General features: G+C 41.1%; 2 long non-coding RNA genes across 2 annotated transcripts; both read left to right on the plus strand.

Annotated features, from left to right (window-relative positions):
* The first annotated feature begins 1,362 nt into the window (after window positions 1-1,362).
* On the plus strand, window positions 1,363-3,071 carry LOC116402550. The gene is made up of 4 exons (XR_004214986.1): window positions 1,363-1,850; window positions 1,990-2,068; window positions 2,148-2,195; window positions 3,016-3,071. It is a non-coding gene; the product is annotated as an uncharacterized LOC116402550 (long non-coding RNA).
* Window positions 3,072-7,177: 4,106 nt separating this feature from the next.
* Window positions 7,178-8,793, plus strand: LOC116402559. Its single transcript, XR_004215000.1, has 4 exons — window positions 7,178-7,601; window positions 7,741-7,819; window positions 7,899-7,946; window positions 8,738-8,793. It is a non-coding gene; the product is annotated as an uncharacterized LOC116402559 (long non-coding RNA).
* Window positions 8,794-14,009: the final 5,216 nt, after the last annotated feature.

Consider the following 14,009-nt stretch of genomic DNA (forward strand, 5'->3'; position numbering starts at 1 on the left):
TACCTCGTGTTTAGACTACTTATCAATAACATCCGAGAACATACAGATTCGTCTTTGTTGCTTAGGCCGCTAAGCTTTATATGCTCCTATCAATGCATAAGTCAGCTTCATATAACCATATAGCCCGTACACCTCACGGTGACCTTGACTCTTTATGTGCACATAAAAATTAACATCATCTCAAAGAAAGATAGTATTGAAGTCATAATTATCAAACCAAGCTTTAACATTATAATTCATGCTTGAAAACATAACTTTTCATAGAAATCTCTTTGAAACATTCTCATTTGAATTCTTCTTTCAAATCAGTGAAGATAAATCATAATAAAGTTTTTTGACATAAATTTATTTACGTGAAAAAACACTCACAAAACTTTACTAAATAAGTCCTCCTCCTACAACAAAACTCTCATCATCACCTCCTTAGTTACCCAAATCTTTTTTTTTTATAGAGCCCTTAAACTAAATTAGTCATCCATAAACTCTTCTCAGTTTGCCAACTCTTGTTTAAAACTTTACACATGTAAATTTAATATTAAACCTAGTCATGCTTAAATCCTTAATCTTACTCTTGTTAAATCAGATTTGACATTTTCTTCGCCAGACCTTGCTTTCCGCCTAACTCAAACAGCGAATAACTTCAACCACTTAACATTTCTCGCGAATAAATTTTCGCAGGGTTATATTTTAACTACAAGAAACCTTCCAAGCGAACTAACCAACTTTTACTCGCATAAAACTCTTATCGAAAACTTAAACTCCAAAGCTTCATCGCAGACTTCTTTTTTGCGAAATACTTGGTTCTTCTCACGAAGAGCACCCAAAACTCTCAGTCTAACACTTAAAACTTTCACTTCTTAACTTACGCGAAAACATTTTCTCTTCTTATCGTGTTATATCCAACTGATTAAGATCTGCACTAAAAAAGGATTGTGTGATGAACCATCTCGTTACTAACCTCGCATGTAATAAACAATCATAGAATTAAATTTTAAATAATGGATCAAAATGTAAAAGTTTCAATTAAAGGTTATGTGTTCAACCACTTTTTGCATTTCGAGCTCATGGTATCATTGTAACGCCCCAAACTTGAAGGTAAATTATTTTGAGAGAATTATTTCGATTTGTTCAAGGTTTTTTTTTTAAATATGTTGAAGGGGAGAAATAAGATTTGAAAATGTATTAATATAATTAAATATATATGTATTTAATTATATTTTTATTATTATATTTATTCTACATTTTATTAAATAAAAGAAAAGAAAATGAAAATTTTAAATATATATATATATATATATATATTTATATTTTTTTTATTATAATTATTTTATATATTTTTTTTAAATAAAAAGAAAATTTCTTTTTTTTTCCCTTTTCTTCTTCCTCCCGTGCGCCACGACCCTCCTTCCCCTTCTCTCCGTTCGTGCAGCAACCGCCCCAACCGTCCTCTTCTCCTTCCGTTCGTGGCCAGCCGCAGCCCAGCCGCAACCACCACCTCTATCTTCTTCTTCCCGTCCCGCCGCGAAGCAAGACCGCGCCGCTGCCAGTCCAGATCTGCGGCGCCGTTGCTCTTCCGCCGCTGCCCAACCGTCTCAGCCGGTTCTGTCTCTGTCGAAGCCACGGTTCTGCAACCGTCTCCGCCGGTTCTGTCTTCGTAAAGCCCTGCCGCGCAACCTCTGTTTCGAGCCGCCGCCCATTCCGTTCTCCTCTGTTTTCTGCACTGCCGCGCGACTCTCCGACCGCGTCAGATCGTTGATCGATTTTGAGGCAGCCGCCACGTCTCCTTTGGCCGACCGCTGACCGACCCACACTTAGGATTTTTGCTGCGAGTCCGACAGTCGTGCGTTGAGGTGTGCTGCTGTCTCTGTTTTACAATTTTATTGAGGTTGCTTTGTTGGTAACAACTTAAGTATGAATGGTAATTGGTTTCAAACTGGTTCAAGTGTTATGGTTGGAATGTTTAGCTAATTTGTTAATTGGTTCTTGAAGGTGTTGGGAGTAACGTTGGGCTCCCTTAAATTCACAACCAATTTGTGAATTGTTGAGGGTTCAGTTCGCCAATATATCGGTGAGTTGGAACTTACGTTGAGGAAAGTAAGTGAGATATGTATCGTGGAAGTAATTGAATTTTGTGTTGTTGTGCTTAGGATTGTTTCAAGGATGTTAGTTGATTAAGGAGCTTCCCCAACTTTGAGGTAAGGGATTTTCTACTGGACTCACCTAAAGTTTTTGAGTTGTGTTGGACTGTATGGATGATGATTAAGATGTACATGTTTGATTGCAGACTAAATGTTTAGTGTATGTTGTATTTGACTGGAACATATATATATACATTGATGTGTGAATTGATGTGGATTGCCGAAAGTATACATGTGAATGACTGAAATTATGCTTATGTGTACATGATGATATTAATAGATTGTGCTGTATAAAGATTGGATGTGAACTAGTGAATTTGTTTCGGTTGGATGTGGATTATACTGAACTGTGGTTTGTGCTGGTGAACTGAGGGGTGTATTGACTTGACTGTATAGTGGATTGACTGATGTATTAGCATATTATTGACAGACAGATGATTGTAGTAAAATAAGTTGACTGTTAGGATGTTGAAAGAAAGGACTTTGTGATTTGAAGTAACCGAAAGATGGGTTGAATGGAATGAGGGGATAAATTGTTAGGTTGTATTGGGATGTTTACCTTGTAGGTGTCCCACGGGATCACCAATTTATTGTGCACCTTCGGGAGCATTTGACTGATATGTGTTTCTGCAGAACACTAGACTGATATGTACGTCCCTCGGGGCGTTAGACTGATATGTACGTCCCTCGGGGCGTTAGACTGATATGTACGTCCTTCGGGGCGTTAGACTGAAATGTGTATCCTACGGGATCACAAGACTGCGACTGTACAAGGTGTCCCAATAGAACTTTAACAATTTATTTTCCCCTGACGAGACCAGTAGAGGGTCTCTTACTGAGTATTGTTATACTCACCCTTCTTATGTTTAATTTTCAGGCAAAGGAAATAAAGGTGGCAAACCGGCGAGGGGCAGGAAGGAAGCGTGATTGCCATAGGAAACGTGTTTTTGCTTCCGCTTATGATTTCTTTTAAGGTTTAAGATGTACTAAAACTTAGTTTACAAACTTTTATTTGTAAATAGTGTTATTGTTAAGTTTTCTTGAATATTTGAAAATCAGGCCTGACATGTTTTGTTTTTAAATTGACTTATGTTTCAATTTGTATCAACCAAAGTCTTTTGTCAAAAATTAACGACCTCGACTTACCCAGAAAAGTTGGGTCGTTACAGTCATAAATCACTAGAAGTACATGAATGTTATGATTTAATGGTGAAGGATTTAATGGTGAAATTTAGGAAAAGTGTTGCCATGTAGAGGTGTTCAAAGGAGTGGTCGAGTAGTAGAAAAGTAAGACGTTGGTAGCAAAATTGTCTGTTTTGTGATTGGAAATCTAAGAAAAATAAGTTATGTAGATGGTTTTAAAGAGGACTAAATACACGGTCAAGTTTATACGAAACACATTAAATGGTTTTAGAATGGAGGTATTGGAAAAGAAACAAGGAAGATGAGCATGGTTGTCTTGATGTGACTTTAAGAAACAATTTTGAGTTTCTTGTGAATGAAAAGTTACTAGTTTGGAGTTTGAAAGTTGGAATGTAGTTTAACCATGTAAACATAAAATGTTCAGCGAAAATGTAGTTTCTAATCCTTCTCCAGAGGCTAGTTTCAAGTACAAAGAGGTTGGAACTATCGTTTCGCTAAAAGTTATCCCAGCTATGAAGGTTAGTAAGTTGCTTGACCAGGGTACCTGTTGTATTTGACTAGTGTGGTAGACACCAGAGAAGTCGATGTTTCTTTGTTATTTGAATCAGTGGTGAAAAAGTATTATGATATTTTTCTAGAAGAGTTTCTAAGATTACCGTGCTAAACAGAAATTGGTCTTGTTATTGAGATAGAGTTAGACTCGTTCCTATATCTAAAGCTTCATACAAAATGGCACCAACAGAGTTGAAAGATTTGAAGGTGCAATTGAAAGAAATGTTTGACAAGGACTACATTCGACGAAGTATGTTATCTTGGGGTGCACCAATTTTTGTTTATTAAGAAGAAAGATGGGTCGATGCACTTATGTTTTGATTGTAGAAAGTTGAATAAGGTGTCGGTTAAGAATAAATATCTTTTACCAATGAATGAGGATTTGTTTGATCAACTGCAATAAGTCCATGTTCTTTAAGATTGAATTACATTCAGGTTATGACTTGTTGAGGATTAGAGAACAGTGACATTCCTAAGGCAGATTTTCGTTCGAGATATGGACATCACGAGTTCATTATGATGTCTTTTGAGTGGCAAATGCTCAAACAATGTTTACGACTTGATGAACAAAGTGTTTAACGATCTCTTAGACACTTTCATGATTGTATTTATTGACGATATCTTAATTTATTCCAAAATAGAGACAGCGCATGAGGAGCATTTAACATGGTTTTAGAGGCTCTTCGAGTCAACGAATTGTATGCAAAGTTTTCAAAATGTGAGTTTTGGATGAGGCCAAGTATCTTTCCAAGCCATGTGGTATCTAGAGATGACATTTATGTGGATCTCACAAAAGATTGAAGTTTACTAGTTGGCCTCGACTTTCATAGTCAGTGAGGTTCGTAGTCTTTTGGGTTTAGCAGGTTATTACTAACGGTTTGTATAAGAATTTTCTCGTATAGCTACTCCTTTGACTCAGTTAACTAAGAAAAGGGACTCCGTTTGTTTGGGACAAAGCCTATGAGGATAGTGTTCAGGATCTTAAGCAGAAGCTTGTACAACTCCCGTGCTTACCGTACATGATGGTTCAGAAAGTTTCGTAATTTATAGTGATGCTTTTAGGAAAGTTTAAAAGGTATTATGATTCAACAAGTTAAAGTAGTTGCTTGTACTCCTCGTGAGGAAAATTGTCCAACTTATGATATGGAATTGACAGTTGTGGTTTTTACATTAATGATTTGAAGGCACTATATGTATGATGAAAAGATATAGATATTTTCTAACCAAAAGAGTATAAAATACTTCACTCAAAAGAAGTTGAGTATGAGATAGCAAAGATGGTTTCAGTTAGTAAATGACTATGATTGTGAGATTTTGTACCATCTAGGTAAGGCGAATGTGGAAGTTGGTGCTCTTCGTAGAAAAGTATCACATTTTGACAGCACTTATTACCAGACAGGTTTCATTAGACAAAAACCACGAGAGAGCTGAGATTGTAGTTTTAGTGGGGGAAGTCACCTCACAGTTAGCTCAGTTGTCAGTACATCCGATCTTGAGACAAAGAATTCTTGTGGTTCAATTCATTGATCCTTATTTGATTGAGAAGCATCGCCTAGTAGAAGTAGGGCAAGTTAAGGAGTTTTCCATATCCTTTGATGATGAACTTATGTTTGAGAGAGAATTATGTGTGCCAACAAAAATTAAGACAAGGTTATTGGTTGAGACTCATAGTTTCCCATTTCTCATGCATCCAAGTAGCACAAAAATGTATCCGGATCTGAAAAGAGTTTGTTACTAGCGTAATATGAGGAGAGAAATGGAAGATCTTGTTAGTAAGTGCTTAGTATGTCAGCAAGTTAAGGCACCTAGACATAAACCAGCAGGTTTGTTACAACCTTTAAGTGTGCCAGAGTGGAAGTGGGAGAATGTGTCGATGGATTTTATTTCAGGGCTGCCTAAGACCCTGAAGGGTTTCACAGTGATTTGGTTGTCATAGACAGGCTTAAATCAACACATTTTGTACCAGGAAATCCACTTATACTGCTAGTAAGTGGGCAGAGTTGTATTTAACTGAGATTGTGAGACTGCATGGAGTGCCTGTATCGATTGTTTCTGATAGGGATGCACGGTTTACTTCCAAGTTTTGGAAGGGACTTCAGACTGCTATGGGTACGAGATTGGATTTCAGTACAACCTTTCATCCACAGACTGATGGTCAAACTGAACGTTTGAACCAAGTTTTAGAGGATATGCTACGAGCTTGTGTTCTAGAGTTTCAGGTAGTTGGGACTCTCATCTACATTTGATGGAGTTTGCTTATAACAACAGTTTCCAGGCTACCATCGGTATGGCACCATTTGAGGCTTTGTATGGCAAATGTTGTAGAACCCCTGTTTGTTGGGTGAGGTTGGTGAACATAGGTTGATGGGACCTGAATTAGTTCGGTCTACTAATGAGGCTATTCAAAAGATTAGAGCACGTATGCAAACAGCGCAGAGTAGACAGAAGAGTTATGCAGATGTACGGCGAAAAGACCTTAAGTTCATGTGGGAGAAAAGGTATTCTTGAAGGTAGCACCTATGAAGGGTGTTATGCGTTTTGAGAAGAAAGGGAAGTTAAGTCCTCGTTTTGTTGGACCATTTGAGATCTTAGAGAGGGTTGGTGTTGTGGCGTATCGCTTGGCATTACCACCATCACTCTCTGCAGTTCATAATGTTTTCCATGTTTCGATGTTGAGGAAGTATGTGGCCGATACATCTCATGTAGTGGACTATGAACCCTTGGAGATTGATGAGCATTTGAGCTATGTAGAACAACCTGTGGAGATTCTGGCTAGAGAGGTAAAGATGCTTCGTAATAGAAGCATTCCATTAGTAAAGGTTTTGTGGCGGAATCATCGAATTGAAGAGGCGACATGGGAGCGAGAGGAAGAGATGAGGACTCGTTATCCAGAGTTATTTCAGGATTAGAACTTTCGAGGACGAAAGTTTCTTAAGAGGGAAGAATGTAACGCCCCAAACTTGAAGGTAAATTATTTTGAGAGAATTATTTCGATTTGTTCAAGATTTTTTTTTAAATATGTTGAAGGGGAGAAAGAAGATTTGAAAATGTATTAATATAATTAAATATATATGTATTTAATTATATTTTTATTATTATATTTATTCTATATTTTATTAAATAAAAGAAAAGAAAATGAAAATTTTAAATATATATATATATATATATATATATATATATATATATATATATATATATATATATATATATATATATATATTTTTTATTATAATTATTTTATATATTTTTTTAAATAAAAAGAAAAAGAAAATGAAAATTTCTTTTTTTTCCCTTTTCTTCTTCCTCCCTGCGCCACGACCCTCCTTCCTCTTCTCTCCGTTCGTGCAGCAACCGCCCAACCGTCCTCTTCTCCTTCCGTTCGTGGCCAGCCGCAGCCCAGCCGCAACCACCACCTCTATCTTCTTCTTCCCGTCCCGCCGCGAAGCAAGACCGCGCCGCTGCCAGTCCAGATCTGCGGCGCCGTTGCTCTTCCGCCGCTGCCCAACCGTCTCAGCCGGTTCTGTCTCTGTCGAAGCCACGGTTCTGCAACCGTCTCCGCCGGTTCTGTCTTCGTAAAGCCCTGCCGCGCAACCTCTGTTTCGAGCCGCCGCCCATTCCGTTCTCCTCTGTTTTCTGCACTGCCGCGCGACTCTCCGACCGCGTCAGATCGTTGATCGATTTTGAGGCAGCCGCCACGTCTCCTTTGGCCGACCGCTGACCGACCCACACTTAGGATTTTTGCTGCGAGTCCGACAGTCGTGCGTTGAGGTGTGCTGCTGTCTCTGTTTTACAATTTTATTGAGGTTGCTTTGTTGGTAACAACTTAAGTATGAATGGTAATTGGTTTCAAACTGGTTCAAGTGTTATGGTTGGAATGTTTAGCTAATTTGTTAATTGGTTCTTGAAGGTGTTGGGAGTAACGTTGGGCTCCCTTAAATTCACAACCAATTTGTGAATTGTTGAGGGTTCAGTTCGCCAATATATCGGTGAGTTGGAACTTACGTTGAGGAAAGTAAGTGAGATATGTATCGTGGAAGTAATTGAATTTTGTGTTGTTGTGCTTAGGATTGTTTCAAGGATGTTAGTTGATTAAGGAGCTTCCCCAACTTTGAGGTAAGGGATTTTCTACTGGACTCACCTAAAGTTTTTGAGTTGTGTTGGACTGTATGGATGATGATTAAGATGTACATGTTTGATTGCAGACTAAATGTTTAGTGTATGTTGTATTTGACTGGAACATATATATATACATTGATGTGTGAATTGATGTGGATTGTCGAAAGTATACATGTGAATGACTGAAATTATGCTTATGTGTACATGATGATATTAATAGATTGTGCTGTATAAAGATTGGATGTGAACTAGTGAATTTGTTTCGGTTGGATGTGGATTATACTGAACTGTGGTTTGTGCTGGTGAACTGAGGGGTGTATTGACTTGACTGTATAGTGGATTGACTGATGTATTAGCATATTATTGACAGACAGATGATTGTAGTAAAATAAGTTGACTGTTAGGATGTTGAAAGAAAGGACTTTGTGATTTGAAGTAACCGAAAGATGGGTTGAATGGAATGAGGGGATAAATTGTTAGGTTGTATTGGGATGTTTACCTTGTAGGTGTCCCACGGGATCACCAATTTATTGTGCACCTTCGGGAGCATTTGACTGATATGTGTTTCTGCAGAACACTAGACTGATATGTACGTCCCTCGGGGCGTTAGACTGATATGTACGTCCTTCGGGGCGTTAGACTGAAATGTGTATCCTACGGGATCACAAGACTGCGACTGTACAGGGTGTCCCAATAGAACTTTAACAATTTATTTTCCCCTGACGAGACCAGTAGAGGGTCTCTTACTGAGTATTGTTATACTCACCCTTCTTATGTTTAATTTTCAGGCAAAGGAAATAAAGGTGGCAAACCGGCGAGGGGCAGGAAGGAAGCGTGATTGCCATAGGAAACGTGTTTTTGCTTCCGCTTATGATTTCTTTTAAGGTTTAAGATGTACTAAAACTTAGTTTACAAACTTTTATTTGTAAATAGTGTTATTGTTAAGTTTTCTTGAATATTTGAAAATCAGGCCTGACATGTTTTGTTTTTAAATTGACTTATGTTTCAATTTGTATCAACCAAAGTCTTTTGTCAAAAATTAACGACCTCGACTTACCCAGAAAAGTTGGGTCGTTACAATCATAAATCACGCTCAGTTCACACTTGAAAAAAAATTGAATCTTTTTTTGTGCTCGGTCCTTTTAGTTGGTTGCATACTTAGTCGATCTAATTACTTCAATTTTCATCATAAGTGTTTTCAACATTGTATCCAAACAATGATAAAATAGAAAGAACACCCATGAAAATATAATAACAATGGTAATAGGTACGTTTGAGATCCATCCAAACCAAACAAATTATATATTACCTAGGTTAATGAACCCATTTGATAAGCCAGATGTAACCATCATCTCTGTAAAATATAGACAATATTAAAAGTGTACTTATTTACACAAGTAGTTTTGAGTTGTTTTTGTACCTCAAGGCGCTTAAAGGATGATATCAAGATGCCATCTCATCATCAATCACCGTCTGTATATGTTTCTTTAGTTTTCTCCTTCTACAGTTACGGGCCCTGTGTAACGGACATACTTGTCCAAGGTGTGTTTACCTATGGCAGTATGCTCCGATTAGCCCCAATTTATCTTGTCTTTATGTCTTGTATGTAGTTTAGGTAGTTGCTTTCAATTTCAAGTCGATACGCTTGGGTGTGACGTTTCGGCATTTTGCATATGCAAGCCTGCCTGCCAGAGATGAAAAAGTTAAAAATGTACTATAGGGAGTCATACCTGTTGAATCCCCGCCCAAGCCTTGTCGTACTCTTTGTAACCTATGCTTTCTTATTGCAATTGACAGTCTTCAATGCTTGTTTTAACAATGTTTTCAATCAATTTAATCATCTTTCACGTTTTCTAAAAATATTTTCCAAGAATGTGAGGGGAGGTTGAAGCATGTGTTAAAGTTGTCCGCGAATTGCGGATTTTGATCGGTTGACTTGTTCGTCGAGCTAGAACAAGTGCCGCACAATCGTTCACATCGTGTTTAAGGGACTACGATTGTGACAAGTGGTATCAGAGCCACGTTGGCTAGTTGACAGTGCGTGACAGAAAGATGTCGGTGGCGAAACAGTCTAGCAAGACCCACAATGAGCGACTTGTGGGAATCGAAGAGCAGATGCTCTACCTGGTGAAAATTCCTGATTCCATCCGGTTCTTGGAACAGCGGCTTGAGGATATTGCAAGAAAGCTAATGGCATTGAAGCCATGTCCGGTCGCCTTGACTGACTACCCATCCAAGAGTTACTGACTAGAGTCGACACTCTAGAGTCCCAAGTTTTGAGAACGGGAAATGTCACCTACGAGCGTGGGGACAGTTCATCGGGCTCTGTTGCCCAGATGGAAGAACGAGTTATGGAGCTTGATAACTCGCAAAAGAACATGTTGGAGATGATCAACGACATGACAGAGGATTTTCGAGCAACCCTCGATGTCGTGAGGAATGAGCTCGAAGAGGTAAACACGAGAGTGAACCTTACTATGCGAGCACTAGCAAACCAGGATCCAGCTGGAGGAGCCATTCTTGTGGGCAGGATCAAGGTTCCTGAGCCCAAGCCCTTCTGTGGGGCGAGAGACGCCAAGGCATTGGAAAACTTCATCTTTGATGTCGAGTAGTATTTCAAAGCCACGAACACAATTACGGAAGAAGCCAAGGTGACATTGGCAACCATGCATCTGTCAGAAGATGTGAAGTTATGGTGGAGGTCCCCATACATGGACATTCAAGAAGGGGGTTGCACATTCAAAAAGGAGAACTTCGTTCGCAATTTTTCCCTGAGAATGTCGAAATTCTAGCCCGACGGAAGCTGCGTGAATTGAAGCACACGGGGAACATTCGGGACTACGTGAAACAGTTTGCGGGGGTGATGTTGGACATACGCGACATGACCGAGAAAGACAAAGTTTTCTGTTTTGTCGAGGGCTTGAAGCCGTGGGCTAGGACCAAGTTGTATGAGCAACGAATTCAAGACCTCACGTCAGCATACGCAGTGGCTGAACGGTTGTTTGACTTATCTAGCGAATCCCAGGATGCAAGACGGCATCAAGCTTCCTCACCTGGAGGAAACAGAAACAACCGCCCAAATTCCCAAGACTGCAGGGGGAGACAAGCGACAAGGTGGAGATCGCAGGCCCTTCCAAGCGAATGCAGGAAACAACTGGCGAGGACCAAACAATCAGAACAACTCCGGTCGTTCCATCAGTTGTTTCATATGTAAAGGGCCCCATCTTGCCAGAGAGTGCCCCAACCGTACCGCCTTCAACGCTTTTCAAGCCACCCTAGCCTCAGACTCAGACGATAATTGAGTCAGACTGAAGGAGACGTTGGACAGATAGAAGAGGGTGAGAATCCTCGGATGGGGGCCCTAAAATTTCTGTCATCGCTCCAGAAGAAGATGGGGGAGACTAGTGGACAAGCAAAGAATGGTCTCATGTACGTGACTGTTGGGTCAACCAGAAGCCACCCAAGAGTACTATGGTGGATTCTGGTGCCACCCATAACTTCATTGCAGAGGCAGAAGCCAGACGGCTGAATCTCCATTGGGAGAAGGACGCAGGAAAAATGAAGGTGTGAACTCAGCTGCCCTACCTATCGTCGGGTTGGTAAAACGAACGACCATAAAGATGGGAGAGTGGAGCGGCCTCATAGATTGGTGGTGGCAAAGATGGATGATTTCGATGTGGTACTGGGTATGGAGTTTCTACTTGAGCATCAAGTCATACCAATGCCGCTAGCCAAATGTCTAGTGATTACTGGAACAACGCCTACTGTTGTCAAACGGAGATTCGTCAGCCAGATGGGATAAAGATGATCTCGGCTATGCAGTTGAAGAAAGGTCGCTCGTGACGAACCAACCTTTATGGCTATCCCATTGGAGTCGTTGGAAAGCTCAAGGGAAACAGTCCCCAAAGACATCCTGAGTGTCTTAGAGAAGTACAAGGATGTGATGCCAGACAGCCTGCCGAAATCATTGCCTCCGCGGAGAATGATTGACCATGAGATTGAACTGCTGCCAGGGGCAAAACCGCCTGCGAAGAATGCTTATCGTATGGCGCCGCCGGAGTTGGCCGAACTTCGGAAACAACTGGACGAACTGCTGAACGCAGGATTTGTGAGACCTGCAAAAGCTCCATATGGAGCTCCAGTCCTTTTCCAAAGAAGAAGGATGGAAGTATGCGGTTGTGCATCGACTACCGCGCCCTAAACAAGATCACGGTCCGCAACAGATATCCGCTACCAATAATCAACGACCTATTTGATCGCCTTCATGGAGCAAAGTATTTCTCGAAGCTAGATCTGCGATCGGGCTATTATCAAGTAAGAATTGCCGAAGGGGATGAGCCCAAAACCACCTGCGTTACGAGGTATGGGGCGTTCGAGTTCCTTGTCATGCCATTTGGTCTTACCAATGCGCCTGCAACGTTTGTACGCTAATGAACCAGGTCTTCCATGAATACCTTGACAAGTTTGTGGTGGTCTATCTGGACGATATAGTGGTCTATAGCTCCACGCTAGAAGAACACAAGGACCACCTCAAAAGGGTTTTTCAGAAGCTGAAGGAGAACCAACTGTATGTCAAGAGGGAAAAGTGTTCCTTTGCTCAAGAGCGGATCAATTTTCTGGGTCATGTGATTGAATGTGGTCGAATCAGCATGGAGGAAGGGAAGATCGTTGCGATTCGTGATTGGGAAGTACCAAGGTCAGTCACCGACTTGCGCTCCTTCCTCGGGTTAGCCAATTATTACAGGCGATTCGTGGAAGGATTCTCTAAAAGAGCAAGCCCGCTGACTGACTTGCTGAAGAAGGACAATAAGTGGAATTGGACACTCGAATGTCAGGCCGCCTTCGACGAACTGAAGAAAGCTATGGTCAAGGGGCCAGTTTTGGGAATCGCAGATGTGACCCGACCTTTTGAAGTAGAGACTGATGCGTCCGATTATGCATTGGGTGGTGTACTCTTGCAGAATGGACATCCCATCGCTTATGAGAGTCGAAAACTGAATGCCGCGAGAGGAGGTACACTGTGTCCGAGAAAGAAATGCTTGCGTAGTACATTGCTTAAGGGCCTGGAGACAGTACTTATTGGGGGCAACTTTTGTTGTGAAGACGGACAATAGTGCTACTTGTCACTTCTTTACGCAACCGAAGTTGACTTCAAAACAAGCTAGATGGCAGGAATTCCTAGCTGAGTTTGACTTTGAGTTTGAACACAAAAGGGGGTGAGCAATCAGGCCGCTGATGCGCTTAGTCGAAGAGGCGACCACGCTGCTTTGTGCATGTTAGCACATCTCTACACGCAAGCAAGATTGATGGCCCTATGCGCGATGTCTTGAGGGAGTTCTTACAGAAGGATTCTGCGGCTCGAGTGTCATGAGTTTAGCTGAGGCAGGTAAAACAAGGCAGTTTTGGGTTGAAGATGGGTGTTAGTGACGAAGGGGAGACGGTTGTATGTCCCTAGGGGAGGAGACCTGAGGAAGAAGTTGCTACACGAGTGTCACGACACTCTGTGGGCCGGCCACCCCGGATGGCAGAGGACATACGCCTTGCTGAAGAAAGGATACTTTTGGCCTCGTATGAGGGACGACGTCATGCAATACACGAAGACGTGTCTTGTCTGTCAACAGGACAAAGTTGAGAAGGCAAAGGTTGCGGGCTTCTCGAACCTCTACAGGTGCCAACGAGACCGTGGGAGAGTGTTTCTATGGACTTCATCACCCATCTTCCAAAAGTAGGCGACTATGAGACTATATTAGTCATCATAGATCGATTCTCGAAATATGCCACTTTCGTTCCCACTACGAAGCAGTGTTCGCGAGTTAACAGCTCAACTATTCTTTAAACATATTGTGAAATTGTGGGGCGTACCAACAAGCATTGTGAGTGATCGAGATGGACGGTTCATTGGCACCTTTTGGACAGAGTTATTCACTTTCTTAGGGACAAGCCTGAATGTGTCCTCAAGTTACCATCCCCAGACGACGGTCAGACGAGCGGTTCAACTGTATGCTCGAAGAATACTTGCGCCATTTCGTTACTGCGAGGCAAAGAAATTGGTCTCAGTTG

This window comes from Cucumis sativus, chromosome 3 (assembly GCF_000004075.3).
Source record: "Cucumis sativus cultivar 9930 chromosome 3, Cucumber_9930_V3, whole genome shotgun sequence".
NCBI classification, from domain to species: Eukaryota; Viridiplantae; Streptophyta; class Magnoliopsida; order Cucurbitales; family Cucurbitaceae; genus Cucumis; species Cucumis sativus.